The sequence below is a fragment of the Spodoptera frugiperda genome, chromosome 3 (assembly GCF_023101765.2).
Source record: "Spodoptera frugiperda isolate SF20-4 chromosome 3, AGI-APGP_CSIRO_Sfru_2.0, whole genome shotgun sequence".
Taxonomy (NCBI): Eukaryota; Metazoa; Arthropoda; class Insecta; order Lepidoptera; family Noctuidae; genus Spodoptera; species Spodoptera frugiperda.
Genome location: NC_064214.1, coordinates 5115548 through 5132369, shown reverse-complemented (window position 1 = coordinate 5132369; position 16822 = coordinate 5115548).

Here is a 16822-nt window from a genome sequence, read left to right as displayed (position 1 = left end):
TATAAATATTGACTCGATTTATCATAAAAAAATATGACAAGTGCATTTCATTTTCTTAGTGTTGTTCTCAAGTAAGCTGTCCCTTCATCATCATCATCGTCAGCCGAGAGACGTCCACTGCTGAACAAAGGCCTCTCCCTTAGTCTTCCACGTAGGTGTACCTTGCAAGCATTTGTAATCCCTTAATTTGTATATTTTTATTAAGAATAGCTTTTGCCCGCGACTTCGTTCGCGTGGAATAGTGACTTCCGGCAAATTTTTGGTTTTAACCACATAGTTCCCGATCTCGCGGGATCTCTTCAAAAATGAGATGTGGAAGATATTCCAGGGAACTCTTCAAAAATCAACATAATGAGCTCTGCGTTTGAATTTAATAGATGTATACTCACTTAGGGCATTGAAAAAATAGTTTAAAAACGGACTTAAACTAACTTAAAACTAAAGAAAGCTACGAATTACGAATTTATAACAATTAAAAAAGTATATTACAACCTATCCTCTATGCTATAATAACCAAGCTTAAACTAAATAATTTAAAAGAAACGACTTAAATCTAATCTAATTAAAGAAAAAATTAGACTTACAATTTTATTAAAAAAACTAACTACAGTAACTACTAATAATCGATATCAAACTAAACCTACGTTAAATAGTTTAACCAGAAATCCAGGAAAACCCAACAAATAAATTTATTAATTGACAAATACAACGAATAACGAAACCAATTTAGAAAATACGAAACAGTAGGACCACTACAGACAAATAATCATACGACTGATAATACACTTTTTCTACGATAGTACCGAAGCGCTCGGCCGATACCCAACCAAATGAATGTAACGAAACCATAGCGCGATCTATTTCGATCCCAACGCCATCTATCGAGGATAAAGACAACTTGGATTATTTATTTATACTCCGTTCGGGCATTTTCTTTGTACTAAAAGTTTAATTATATTGATATTTTTTTTTCATACCTTTTTACTATTTATTTACTTTTTTGCGATGAATTAAAACAATAACATGAACCGAAGTCGTGTAACGATCGACATAGAATTATCTATACTCCGTTAGAGATTTTCTTTGTACTAAATGTTTTATTATATTGATATTATTTTTTTCATACCTTTTTACTATTTATTTACTTTTTTTCGATAAATTAAAACAATAACATGAACCGAAGTCGTGTAACGATCGACATAGAATTATTTATAAATAATTTATTTCTTATTTTTATTTTTTGATTTTTGAAATAAAAATATATCTATGTCCTTTCTAAGGTTCTAAACTATATCTGTACCAAATTTCAACCAAATCCGTCAAATAGTTGCGGAGATTAATGGTATAAGCATAGAATGTTCGACGTGATTCTTTAATTTGACATAACTTTTTTATTTATGAACCGATTGACATGAAACAAACACTAAATGTAAATTTAAGCATCCCACAATATATTCGTGAAAACCGCATCCAACTCGGATCAGCCGTTTCTGAGATTAGCGCGCACAGACGAACAGACAAACAGACAAACAGACAAACAGACAAAAAAAAAGTTAATTACATTTTTGGGTTCGACATCGACATAACAATAACCCCTGCTATTTTTTTTATTTTTATTTTCAATGTACAGACAGCACTTTTCTACGATTTTATTATATGTATAGATAATTCTTCTTTCAACTTAAACCTACTGTGTTTTAAGTCAAAATCTCAACATTACACAAAGTACAATATTGTTTATCACTTACAACAAAAAGTGCAAAGTAAGCGTGTGCCATTTGTCAGGTGGACAAAGTTAGAGGACTTGTTCACACGACACAAGTGAGTTAAGTTTGGAACGTCTCATGTCAACTTATTTGCATACGTCTGCCGCTTGAGTTGTCTGGACAAGTTCTTAGTAAGAATAGGTACTCTGTTTTGTTACTAGTTTCGAAATTGTATGTGGAATGTTACAACGCATACGGAGCTGAAATGTTTTTTAGTTTAAGTCGTTATTTTATAATTAGGTAACTACATTTTCTCTTTCTTTGGAACGAACACCTAGCTTTACTGACAGACAGACTATTATTTATTAGTTAACATTTCAAAAGTACTTATTTATGGTTATGTATAAATGATTTGATTTTGACTTTCCATTTTCCCGCAATGTCTATACATTTTTTTTAAAAGCTGCGAAATAGTGTCCTCTTCGTGTATTGCAGAATCTTGCTTATGATCATGAATAGCGTGTAATAAGCGTGGCTTGAAACCAATCAAGTTTCTCTTCAGACAATTACATGAGGAAGCGATTTGATAAATTAACCCTCATATCAAGTTGGGTTTTTTATATGTAAAGTCATGAGACACCGTCCATAAGCAAATCATTCTTTATTTATTTAAACGGTTCCTAATTACAAGAGCTGAAAATACAATTTCGCTAATTATTTATAAGCTTCAGAAATGGAGTTAGTTACAAAATTAATTAGTATAGTAATGCTGAATAACTTTTATAAATTTGATCAAAAGTCCAAAATTTTAAAGTCGTCGATAAAGTACTATTTGGAGTGCCTAATATTTGAAACTGAAACTTAGGTCTTAGTTTGAATACTGAAAATTGCTTTTTGATTTTCTATTAATGTGTAAAAGCTAGACTTTCTCAGGTAAGCGTTTAATTAGCTTCTTATTTACTTTAGTTATAAAGGCTCATTAAAAACTTTTTGAACTAGACTACATTTTAGAAGTAACGGGCTGTGTTCAATTTTATTCCTTTCTTGTTTATGTTTATTTGTAATTTTAAAGTTAAATGTAATATTGAGTTTAGTTATTTTTGCTTCATTTAATTACGGTACATTTGATTTCTTATAGTCTGATTAAAAATTTGACAGTTACTGCCGTAATCAGAGTCTTCTAATGGTTACTTAACTCAGTCCTTAGCAATTGTTTCCGGAATTAAATCGGAATAATTTAAGTAATAATTAAATGTCTCGGAGTATGGCAGTTAGTCCCTAGATTGATACAAACAGGTTTGTGTGGTTTACCTAAGCAAGATCTCAATATTCATATATTTGTTTTCTTATTTTGTTTTTGATAACTAACAAAATCATACACCAGGCCAAATTTTTAATCACTTTGTAAGTTTATGTCTATGCAAACCTTTAATTAAATATATTTACTTAGATTTTCATTAAGAAAACCTTACGCATGTATAAGGGTATTACATTACATAGGTATATTCGTACAAGTGTTGACTCGTGCGTGGCCGAACAATTAATCTTGAGCACTTGTTAGCTGGCCAGCGTCCGGCCTTACGTGTAACTTTACAAGTCATTAAGGCTCTGTTCCGAACTGAAATCACTCTAAGTAATCGTTGAGATCATTTGCAAACCATTCAGAAGTTACACTTTGAATTTTTGCTTTTGGTTTGGTGTCATGTGTATGTTAGTAAACACGTAGGAGAAAGTTCTATTGTTATTTTTTGGACAAAATAATCATCTAATAACTTATCACGCTAGGCAGTCTGCAGCTCGGGCGATGCCGCGGAATGCAACATGCGGTACAAACGGGTCTGGTTCTGGTCGGTCGTCGTCATCCCTATTCTTTCCGCGGGTATCTTAATAGCCGACTTAGAGACTTATGCACTTAAGAAACCTGCCTGCCTAGCCTGTAGACGCCACGTATAAATATCCAACAGTGGAGAAGGCCCATAGTACACAAGAGGTCTCTCGCTATTGATATTGCAGCTATCGTTCAACCAACCGATCAGTTTTCAATATCACAGGTACCTAATAGGTGTAAAATATCGGAAAAGATATTGCGAATGAATATTTTATAGAGAGATACATAAAACATTGAACGATCGCCTGCTTCAATGGTCCCTAGATTCGTAGTTGCTATATTCTTTTGTCACATGACTGACTTCAAAATGTTTTTGAATAAAGTATATAAAATTGCTATTGCTTTAATATCCTGCAACACTAGAGGCGTCAAAAAGTTTTATCGACCACGTGGGTGGCAAATGCTAGCACAATTTTTAGATCAGTATCCTCATAAAATGCGATAGCATAATTAAATGAGTTGGCTGTACCACTTACAAGTCATCAACATGAATAACCAAAATTCGTCTAGTACCGAACAATGGTAAGCGTCCATAGGTCCGCATCGTACGCATCGGATGGATCGCATAAAACGGTTTGACTGCGTCCGTACGATGCGGATCAGTGGACGCTGTTGTATGAGTTTCTATGGAAGGAAAACTAAAATCCGTTGCGTACGATGCGTGCGATGCGTACGATGCGATGTTCACGATGCTCAAAATGTGACTCTTAATAGATTCGTCATAATCCTCATGCATGGCGGATGCCTTGAGAATCTCAGTTAGGTCACAAAAAAATAAGAAAAAAATAGAGGATACTAATGCCTGTGTTTCAGTGCCTAGTCACTGTTTTTGTCACATAAGTACTGGGACAATATACTATCCTTATTTAATGGACCTTCTGCATGAACCTATTCAGGGAGAGAAGGATCTTAATTGACTATACTATTAGTGAGACTACGAGTCACCACTATTGTTAAGTTAACAAATTAATCTCAAATCTGAAAAGCTTTTGTGTTGTTTGACAGTGGAGGTGTAATTAAGATATCTACCAGGGTAACAGAATTCTAATGGAGGTCAGTTAACAATAGATTTTAGAAATAGACTGTTGCGGTCTTTCGTGTGTTTTGAATGTAATAGTGAATATATTGTAGGCTGTGCTCCTTTAATGTTTTAGATGTGTGTGTAAAGTACAATAAAGAAAATGCATAAGATTTTTAAGGTGATATCGTAGTTAATTGTTTTCTTGGTTTTATATGATAGCGAGTTCGATCGAAATTTTCTAAAATCATAATATTGTTTTTTTTTATAAACACCAATATTCACATTATAATTTTCGTGAGACAAGAGAATTAATTATTATGTATTACCTATTTGAAGAGGAACGCGACTAGTTTCAAGCCATGGTAGGCGTGTGTCGTGGAATGTGTACCTATATATTGTACAATGGCATTACATGCCGTAATGTGGACGTCTGCCCAACTCTTCGGGGATAAAAGGCGTGACGCTATGACACAACACTGTCATATTTCCATCTTCAACTTAGAAGACAATAAATAACCACTGTCCAAACAGGCTAGAAAGTCCTACGAAACAACTCTTCAATACGTTTACCCATCTCTTGAACTAATAGTGCGATTACTATAACTTATGACGTCACTAACGTCTCGATGCGTCATACAAAGCGTTCCCGGACAAATCCTGCTATCAATTTTATGAGCCACCATCAACCTCCGGTCCACGTACAGGGGCCTACTATGGGATAGACAAATATTTTATAGTGAAAAAGTGTATTTGAACAAGAGGCGAAGTTACTGCCTTGTTCGAGCAGATAAAATGTATGGTAGTTAAGTAGAAAGTAAAGTATTGTTATTTTGGGTGATTTTTAGAAGTTTCTTGGAGTTTGAAACAATGTGTGTGTTGTTTAGTTACATAGTTCACCTCCGCACGGAGAGTAAAACCAGGACAACTAGCTGCCGCACAGAGCAAGACTCAATTACAACCAAATATTTCCCGTAACGCAGTGAACGTGTTAAGTAGAAAGTAAAGTATTGTTATTTTGGATATCTTTAGAAGTTTCTTGGAGCTTGAAACGATGTCTAATGTTTACTTACAATAAACAATTTCTTAATATATTTATATAGTTATAAGTATAGTATGTTATCGCTTAGCATTTAAAAAAGTAGCTGAGCCTACAGCCAGGGCATGACACGTTAGTTGACTGAAGGTCGAATTTACAACGCCAGGTAATTTTATCGGAGCACTAATTTTGAATTTTTGATAATTCTTCCATAAAAAAAAACTGTCAATTCGGAAATCAATAAAAATTATCTGTTGATTTAAAAACGGCCGTAAGGAAACTATAAACTATCAAATTCCTAACTCCGTACTCAATAACTAAAATAAAAAATGCATACCAGGAGAAAAGAAAACGAAAGAGCTTCACAAATCGAGTTCCCATAGTAGTATACACTAGAAAATATGCCACACAATTCATCTTTAGCGCGTCGACTTAAGTCTAGATTTATGTCTATATCTAAGCAACAGCCCTTGACTCAGTGATTAATTGTAATAACTTTATTTTACGACAATATGTCGGCAGTATGGATGCTGGAACGATTTGTTCGGAAACAATTCTCTCTGATAGCCATCTTTTACTAGCTCGGTGGTTTAATGAGCCGAAGTAAAGCTCTTTGTGAAGTCAGTATTCTTTGCTACGGGATTTCAAATGGCTTTGCTGTGTTTTGGTTTGAAATTATGTAGTTATAGGTAAAGGTAGAAGGGGGAAAATCATCCAATGACTTCTCTTGCCTTAGGCGAGGCGAGAGGAAGTGTCAGACTCTTACTGACTAAAAACCACCCCGTTCCTACTATTGCTTTTCGACCCAGGGCCCCGGTAAACCCGTTACGTTGTCCACAGCTCCGGATCAGGCATCAGCCCTACTGGGCCCCGTCTGTGATGGTCATTGGTGGCAATTTGTAGAGTATTCGATTCCGCACGAAGCAACTCATTGTGTGATTCTTAAATTGCTGTTTCGGGCCTAGGTATCATGTGTATGTGAATTGTGTTTGGAAACACACCCGCGACATAGGAGAAAATACTAGTGTACTGCTAGTGCAATATAAGAAAAAAATATGAAGATGAGAACAGTACAAGTATACTAAGTAGCATTTTTTTTGTATAATTATTTACCTTTACGTTAAACTACTCCATGAAATAGTAAATAACTACCACAACCGAAAATCTTCACACAAACAGCATAAACATAAAAGCATCTTTCTGTGTTCTCCATATAACATATATTTCCTTACCCTAAAATAATATCACCCAAAATATTCAACTGATGCGTGCCTAATACACTTATTGTCTATATTCCTTCCATTTTTTTACCAAAAGAAAAAGCCACATTATTGTTCCCCGAAACTACTGATATTCTTATATTGAATTCATTAGTTGATTCTTGATAAAGCACAGTGCGTACAGTACCTAGCAATAAATGTGACACATCGTCTTTTTTGGAAATAGATAATATTTTTGTGTCATAATTCGCATCGTATTGTCACGCAATTTTTCTCGTAGGGGTAAGCAGAGGTGCACTTTATGGCTCGTAATGCTAAGTGTGTTACTGTACAAAGTACACCCATTTTTCATCATTTTTGTTATACGTCCCTTGTAATGGGGGGTGAACTTATTGCCATATACTGGACACAGTTCCAGACTCCGCAGACTCCGTAGAATTTATCAGTAGTGGCAACTATTAAGAAATTTTCGAAAAACCAAAAAAGCCTTTTTAAACTTTGCCCCAGTCGGGTATCAAACCCAAGACCCTTGCCCGGCAGTCGCACTAGCAACCGCTCGACCAACAAGGCAGTAATTGTGAGATAACTATGGCCTTTCCTTGTATTTGTAAAACTTATATCTTTTTAAATTTTATGACTCGACTAGCTTTCATCGTCATCATCATCTTGTAACCATCCCACTGCTAAGAATAAGCTTCTTCTCACACGGAGAAGGAATGACCATTAATCACCATCAAGGCGGGTTGGTGATTAGTCCTAACGCCTCATAATCATGAGCAGTTATACTATCTCGGCCAATTGTGTTTCAAGGATCGATGTGCAATATTTATTGCCTGGTATTGTACGTTTGTACGTCTCTACGTCACTGCGGGTATTGCCTCCGGCTGATTGGCTAGTATTTTTTCTATTTTCTACGAATAAACGTATATTGTTAATACGTAGGTCGTGTTTACCTATGTTCCTTGTGCCTTCTGATTGATATAGTATTTTTATAGAATTCTGTAGTATTTTGTTAAATGTTTGTATCTCTATAGATACCTATGTATACAATGTGCACCCACTTGCCACCATTATGTGTTATCAGTACCATGTGTTAGGGGGTGAGTTTATTGCCATATAGGTACTGGGCACAATTCCAGATTCCGTGCTACTACTGAGATATTTTCAAAAAGCGGAATAAAGCCCAGTAATACTTTGCCCGACCCGGGAATTGAACCCGAGACCCCTTGCCCGGCAGTTGCACTTGCGATCATTCGACCAACGAAGCAGTCGTAATGTGCACCTCTGCCTACCCCTTCGGGTATAAAAGGCGTGACATTGCAAGCTTTGTATCTAGTAATTTGTAATATTTGTTTAAAAGTAGTGATATGTATTGGTGATATTTTGAAGTCTAGACATGTATGCTTCTCCGGAGCTGCGGACTACCTAGCGGGTTTACCGGGGCTCCGGCTCGAAAAGCAGGAAAAGGAACGGGGTGGTTTTTAGTCAGTAAGAGTCTGACACTCCCTCTCGCCTTGCCCAAGGTGGGAGAAGTCATTGGATGATTACCCCCATCAAAAAAAAGACATGTATGCTTTAGATAACATAGCATTATAACACATGATAGCATTATAACAAATTATATCTTGCAACATATGTAGTTACATATCTTGCAACAAACAATTCTACTAGTGAATACAAACAGATATATTATATGACATTAAAACAATGACGTCATTGGCTTATACAGAAACGGTGAAATGCGGTAAAAACCGGTAAACGAAGCGTAATAACTGAACGCTTGTGCCACAAAGGGAGACGCCGCTACATGCCCTTTATGAAACCGCCCCAGGCCAACTGTTTATAATGAAGAAAATATAAATTGTCGGATTATAACTACAGACATTTCTGACGTAATTCGTGTTCTGATTTCACAAAAATATAAATAGGCAAATGGTTTACAAAAAAAAATTGGGTCGCTTTTTCTACTACTAGATTAAAAAAAATACTTTAAAAAGTATTTTTAAAGACCTTTTGTCTGTTACCAATTGCTCGTTCTTGAATAAAAAAATGGAAACTCAATTTTCTTTTTTTAAATTCATAAAGTCATCTATAGAACAATGCCGGTTCACTGTTCAGCCCGCGAGACCCATTCATACCATGTGTTTCGATTGTAACCCTATAAAAGGATTTTTTACGTGTGCTTAATATGAAGGAGGCAGAGAATCGGTTTCCTAATCGAGGGTCTCTGTCGTCATTTCTGGGTGAGACGGTATGAATACGAATATTGTGTGATTACGTCACGTTGCCGCTGATTGAGATTGTTCGTACTTTTTGCGGTTCATGTTGTCCTGGTAGCTTTAGAAGTAGAATGATGATTTTTGTGGTTTGATATTAAATGAAAGAAGATTGTGGAGAAAAGTATTCAGACGATTAATTATTCAGATTTATTTAACTTTAACTAATTTAGTTCTTTCTTACCTTTTTAGAAATCTTTTCTTTTTTAAACAATACTCATCTTCGAGATGGTAGATAAAACTTTTCCTAAACAATATTTTCTGGAAACTTGAAACTTTACAACACTATTATTTGTATACAGCCTGTAACTGTAATAACTTGTAGTAACATTAACAGGTCCTAAAAGGCTGTATACACTGTAAGGGATAATTGCTTGCTACATGATAATCATAAAAGATAAAGGGCTAAACACATGCGTCACTTATCCTTAATGAAAATAGGTATAGTGGAGACAACAATAGGTCTTCCTTGCTTGTCTGGTGACTACAAGTTTTGTAGCTTTAGAGACTAAAATTATGATTCTATTAAGAAGTAGTATTAGTTTGCTTCGAATGTGGAGTAATACATAGTAAGCTTGACTGCTTATTATGAATCGAATCTTATGCTTAAAGCTTGATTGTATGGGGGTATTGTAAACTCTCAACTAAGATGTTGAGGATGCAAGAGTCCAGAAGTGAAACTATGAAGTTTGTGAAACAGAGGTATGACTTTTTTTTTTTAAGAAAACTGTCTTTTCTTCGGTAAAAGTTCTAAGATTATCCTTACTCATTCTAAAACCATACCCACAACTTTCTTATAGTGTTCCAAAGCACGTCAAGACGATAATAGTAGCTAAAGGAACTATTCCAACATAATTTGCTCTAAAATTCGGGTTATTCTGAAAATTCGTGGTGCGTTCACATCAAAGAAATAGTCTAGGAGCTCACGACTTGCCCCGTTTGATATATTGTTGTTGGGACAACATTTTCGGTCGGCGTTCTGTTGGGAATATTTTGTTAAGTGCCTAGCAATATTGTTCTAGACGTGTATTGTTCACAGAATTTCGTAATCACGATTGTTAGGTATACGAAATTAAAATAATTAATCTTCTTGATATCAAGGTTGTTGATGATCTGGGCTGATGAAGAAGTATTATAATTACCTAGTTACAATACAAATTCTCTCAATATGCCGCTATGCAACAATACTAGCTTTTCTGGTTAAAATGTAGTCTTCTGAATGTTTTCCAATGTAATTCGAATCTTCGAAGAAACCTTTAAAGAAGTAAAAAGAAGCAAGGGAATCGTCAAGTGCATCAGCTGTTTCTAATCGTTTTCTTTCAAGATATAAAATTTTACCGCCAACCGACCGACCAGGCGGTTATAAAAGTACTGGAGGTAGAGGGGTGCATGACGGAAGAAAATGCGGATATCCATGATAAATGTCCTATTTAAAATGCGGCGGAATGATAAATGTTTTCACTGAATTACTATAGAGGAGTCATATTTTTAGACGGTTACATTTATTTCAATGCATTACCTAGGTGTCTTGTATTTTATGATCATAAACTAACTTGTATAAAAGTACGTTAAAGTTAATAATTAAAATGGATAAAATTCTTTAAAAAGAATAGGTAAAAAGTTTTTAATAATAAAGTGCATTTGGAACTGCAAGTTTTTAGTTATATTTAGAAACATAAACAAAACCTTGGGAAAATGTTAGTGTAGTAAAAGAGATTTATGCTATACACTTTTAATTAAATAAAGTACGTGGTGACAACAAACTTGTAAAGTAAACTATCCGACGTCTGTTTATACAGGACGCCGCATTGTCTTCTATTGAAAATCAAATTCGTCCCGTCCGTACCCAGACCCCGAACAAAATTAAATGCGAAACGCATAAATTAAGAGGAGTTAAGATAAACTTTCCCTCACAAGTTTCATTGAAAGAGGTGAACTCTTTTGAGCGATTGTTCCTATTCAACCTCAGGAATAACCTTGACAATTTCTAAGCTGCTTGTAAAATATGTACTAGGCGCCCATAAGTGCGGAAGAAATAAGGCAAGTTTTTCCTAAGCAGTCGAGTTTGGCAGCGCAAGGTCTAAGTTGTTCGGGTTGTATGCTAATGCACAGCTCCCATCGGAAAGATTTTGTAGTCGGCCGAATTGGATGGCAAATCATTGGCATATTTATTAGTCTTGGGATTTGATCCTGGTTTCTAGCGTACTTGGGTTTGTTATTGTGATAGCGAACGAGATTGTAAACATGTCCCATCAAGGGTTAATATCCTTGTTTTACGTTAATGTTTTTTTCCGTACCAAGACGATACTAAGAATCAAGTTCTGAAATTAGATTGTCAGTTGCGTATAATATATTTCATTTTATTGTATGGATAACTACAATGTTAATTGTGTCTAGTATATTCATCACAATGATAACCGGGTGTACCAAATAGTCATCGCCTATGCAGCAGTTTCTGAAATGTCACTGTAAAAGAAAAGAAGACAGACAGTCAATATATGTATGACAAACTTTGTTCCTCGTAACTTTATTACAATATTTTTATAGTGATAACCTTGTAAACAGAACCAATCAGCATAGCTACAAATAACACTTAACACCAATGTATTGAGTTGAAATCCTGGAACCGGGTAAAGGAACTATCACAAAATAAATACGCAATTCGGAATTGAACCGAGGAATTTATGCATAAATAAATCTGTCGTTTAATATGGTTTATGGGCAGTTTATAACAGCTGGCAAATAATTCAATGTTGCCACTACAAAGCTAGAAGCAATTTAACTTGGAATTTAATTGAATTGCAGATGTGGGTGCCATGTTCGCGACGCCACCGGTCCCCAGTTAATCCGTTATAATTTTTGCCATTCAATATTTGAACATTCGAACTATGCCTAATTGTGCTCTGTAGGCTCTTGAGTTTTATTTTCTCCTGGTACTTGAGTCCGAGAGTGACAGAGTCAGCTGACTGGTTGGGAAAATGATGACAACCGTTGATAAACAAAAGCATTTTCAACACTCGAGTCTTAACATGTAACATCACATCGCTTTGTAAGTAGCTAAGCATATTATTTTAAGCAATTACATTTAACCGGTTAAAAGTATCATCACTTTCTTTTTGAAATACAACCCGTCATAATTCCATTAATTAAAAGTATAGTTGAAAATGCGGTTCAATATTAATTCACATTTTTGGAAATTATACTATCGTTTCCATTTAGTTGATTTTATCTCCATTACCTATATTATACAGGTAAAATCGATTAAACACTTAATGAATTACCTTACGATTACTTAAAGGTGGCCCATATATCGTGAGCCTACTTAGACAAATGGCGCGGTTTAGAGGAGTCTCACCGCATCGTATATTGATAGTAATTGATCACTACATCGATAGAGGCCGATGTAATAGTTTATGATCAGAGCTACATAGGGTACGCAGAGGTAGACTAATTGTATTTTGTAAGAGAAGACTGTTAATACATATACCGAAAGCCAAAAGAGTACAGTTTTCGATAACAATGTTCAACTCAAATGTGTGAAAATCACTTAAGGAATTGTAAGTCTGTTAAAAAAATTCATAGAAGAACGCCCAAAATTCTAAGTTGTACGGAATATTCTAATCAGTTTAGGTCTAACTCATTTCCACTGACACATTTATCTAAACACAGCAATATTTCACGTTATGGCAACAATTGTCATAGCGTAGCAGTTTTATCAGTTGCTTTTGACAATTTACGGCGTCTATACGTCACAACCAAGTCTATGGATGGCGATGAACTAAAACTTAAGAGATTATTCCCGGCCATGTCTGTCACTCGAGCAAGTTTGCCGAGTCGGGCGCTCGAGTTATTCGCACTTTATCGCTAACTTAGCGATAGTGGGTTGGAGACCAGCCGCTGTCGCTTATGTACTCCTAGTACCCGTAGTTTTATAACGATGATATTTTGTTCGCGTAAATAAATATTTTTCTTCGGGAATTTGGGTTTTTGCTGGGTTTTGTTACCTTGTTGAAGGAGAAAAGTGTTGACGATGTTATTTAGTGGCCCGGTAGAGATGTTGCTGCAAATTATTTCTTAACTCTTTGCTATTTCTTGGTTTTTTGGGTTAAGCGTTAATCACTGTTGCGATGCGTTATTCATTCTGTTAATGATGCATACGTATCATCATTTGGATTGCTACGTCATATGTCACTATGTCATAATTTATGGACCCTCTCATTGGTACAAAAATGCGAAAAACAAGCATTAATCAAACTATGCAGAAGTAGCGTTGACGTCAGTTACATCCACAGGCGATTTGTTATCATCTCCATGCCACGGTCACCCAATACTAGAAACATGGACAAAACCTTTTTGACCCACAACTTTGAGGTCTGTGAATTTGTAACAAAAGTTCCTTTGAAACTTTATCAAGCGAATATATTATTCACAACTGATATTACACATAGATTTGTCAAAATTACATTTACGACAAACCGAGGGCGTCGCTAGTTCCTCCAAGTTCTCGCATTGCAAAGATAAAACTTTCAAGATGATCGTACTCTAGAAACTAGTGGAAAATTGCTACCGACATAACTGGAGCCCCTTCGTCTCCCCCTAATCCTTGAATTTCGAAGGACTTAGCGGATTAATGGCAAGGATTGGGAGCTCAGAACTTACTGGTACGTCCGCAATGTTTATTAACGTCAAGTGGCCTGGCAGCTAATTCGCGCTTGGACTGACAAATTTAATAACAAGTAATGAAGTACATAGAATCGAACCTCGCTCGCTCGCGCACCGCTCTCCCTCGGTACTTCTAGTTCAGTTAGTTTAAAGAAATATGGGTTTGGTAATGAGATTAGGTTTTAAAAGACAAGATTTACAACGTCCTCATTTGTTTTCATTAGAGGGCAATATAATTAATCATGTCACTTTCTTTTTAGTTTAACATTAATTAACTTTTTTTTACTAACTTAACCTAAGCTTTTCGTCTAATAGTTAAAGAACCATAAAAACTGGTACGTGATTCCTAAACAATCTCTTTCGACAATTGTACATTTAAAAATACTTAGATCCCAACTTACGATTCAGCACACGTTCCGAGGAGATATTAATGGAGTCTCAGTGTTTGAACTAGACGCGAAGCGATGGCCGGCCATTTTTAAAATCCTACTTCCACCAGGCAAACACTAAAATGATCGTTGCAACGCAAATTCTCTCTCAATCAGGGCTGTTATTCCGAGCATAGTTTAGAAAATTAACAAGAAATGAACGAATATTTTTATTATCTACTTACAAAAACACTTTCTTTTATTTTCGATAAGGAAAAACTAACCCCAATAATAACGGGTTCTTATAGATTTTCCTATCTTTGATAAGTATATTCCGGATTCTTCTCGCATTTTCCTTTACCCTTCCAAATCTGATAAGAGAGTCCATTTCTATCTAACAAGATTATGCGAACCGTTAACAAAGCCATTTGAATTAAAATACTAATAGGGAATGTACAAAAACGATGAAGCCAGTTGGTGTCAGTTTGGAACGTAGCCAGTCACATGTAGGTACCAGGAGCGCAGAGCCGAGGCGTCGTGTTTTTAATCACCACTGCTTCTGACGGGGCTGACATTGAAAAATATTTCTGTTTAGATTTCGTACGTAGGAGCGCTTTGAAAGCGTCAGCCCTTTAGGATTGAAAGTGATTACGTTTTTGTTCCGAATTTTTGTGTTACAAACAAACATCTTACTTAATTTGGCTTAAAATGAGATGTCATGAACATTGGTGTTTGTTATATTAACTAATTAGTACAGAAATAATATACATTAGTTTGGCTATGTACTAGGAATGCAGAAAGTAAAACGACAATAGATGTCAATAACCTAATAACTGCCCTGCCCTGAAAACTAGTCGTTATATCGAAAGTACTGTAATAACAGATAATCTAAGGTTATACTCGTAGTTTTAATTTTAGTGTTATGAGGAAAAGCACTCTGGCTGATCAAATTTCTTTACAATTTTCAATAAATTTTGGTTAGAATGGCTGAAAATATGTACATAACGTATGTAGTTTTTACTAGTAATAATATCGAACAATTAAATTGTAACAGGGAAATAAGTTATTTATTTTTTGTCTTGACTTCTTCGCAAGTGTTGCAATTTTGAATGCTAAGCAAGGGGTCGGGCCAGAGCCCTAGGTAGCTCTTATTTTAGTATTATTCCAGTCCCTATTATTTGAAACAACCCTTAAATTCCCAACCCCCAAAAGGCCGGCAACACACATGTAACGCCTCTGGTGTTTCGGGTGTCCAGGGGCGGCGGCGATCGCTTACCATCAAGTGATCCGTCTGTACGATTGCTTGTACCTTAACAAAAAACACCTCCACGACTAGATAAACGCAGTTCAATGTAAGAACATTTTCAAAGATGTAATCCTGAAGACTTTTGTAAAACTCGTAGCTAATTGAATTGCTAAATTACTTATTCGGAAGCCGAAGCGAGCCGGAATCGAACGGTGATCGGTCAGTGCCAATGAATAATTCAGGAAAGAGTAAATATCTGCTAAACTCGGCGGCTAATGTCGACGGAGTGGAAAAATTCGATGAAAATTTCCTAGTCTCGAATGCGAGACAGAATTTGTTAGTATTTTCAGTCCGATCGCTGTAACGGTTTGGGAATAAATAGAAATAGCTGTTCAGTGTATTGATTTTGTTAAAAAGTTGTTGTGATGTCCAGTTTGTGTCGCTTTAATGGATAAGTTTTAAATATCCTAGTTAACCTGACGTGGTATACGTTATAATTGTTAATAGTTTGTTTCTTTATGGAGATAGGCTTACCTGGCTCAGTTGCAGACTCTTCATAAGATAACTGGGAAAACTGGGTGTTCATCGTACTCGTATCGTATACGTGCACTTTCTATTTCCTTCTTTAGACATTAACGCGAGGCGTTATGTTAAAATTGAAGAACACGTTTTTGTAATAGACAAAGAGACGATTCCATTCTGATACATATCATCATCAAACTTCTTATGATCATTAAAATTGGACATAATTATAATTGGCTTCAATGCAAATTTTATAATTGGCTTTTTGTCTCATTATACTTACTACATTCCTTAATCAAATTTACAGCTGTTGGGGCTCCATGTGTTTAAATAAATAAATAAAAATTAGTACTAAGTATTTATAGACTTTAATATTCTAAACAGCAAACAAAATGAATGTATTTCTATATAACAGCATACCAAAGCGATGGGTTCCGCCTCGCGCCAGACATGATCTATCGTAGTTATTAGCATACAGCAAATACCAGTTTCAGAATTTCAGCTATTTTCAACAAACAACTAGACAGACATTTCATATACATAGCTGTATATGCATAGTTTAGTTTGTATAAACATTCATTACTTAATGCATTTTTCTCAAAAGGGTAAAATAACTTTTTATAAACAAATTCTCCACAAAATATTCTTGAAAAGTTTACCGTACCTACTTAAATCTGTTTCGATGATTCTGGAAGTCGTTTATGACTGAAAATCAAAGGGTTCGAACCCAATATCGTTTTGTGGACATTCATTTGCTTACTTAAGGAATGTTTTTGTATTTATGCCCATTTACATTTTTGAATAATGATATTTTTTTAATTTGTTAATGCCTCGTTGATCGAGTGGGTGATTTATGGATCGATCAAAGTGTTATTGG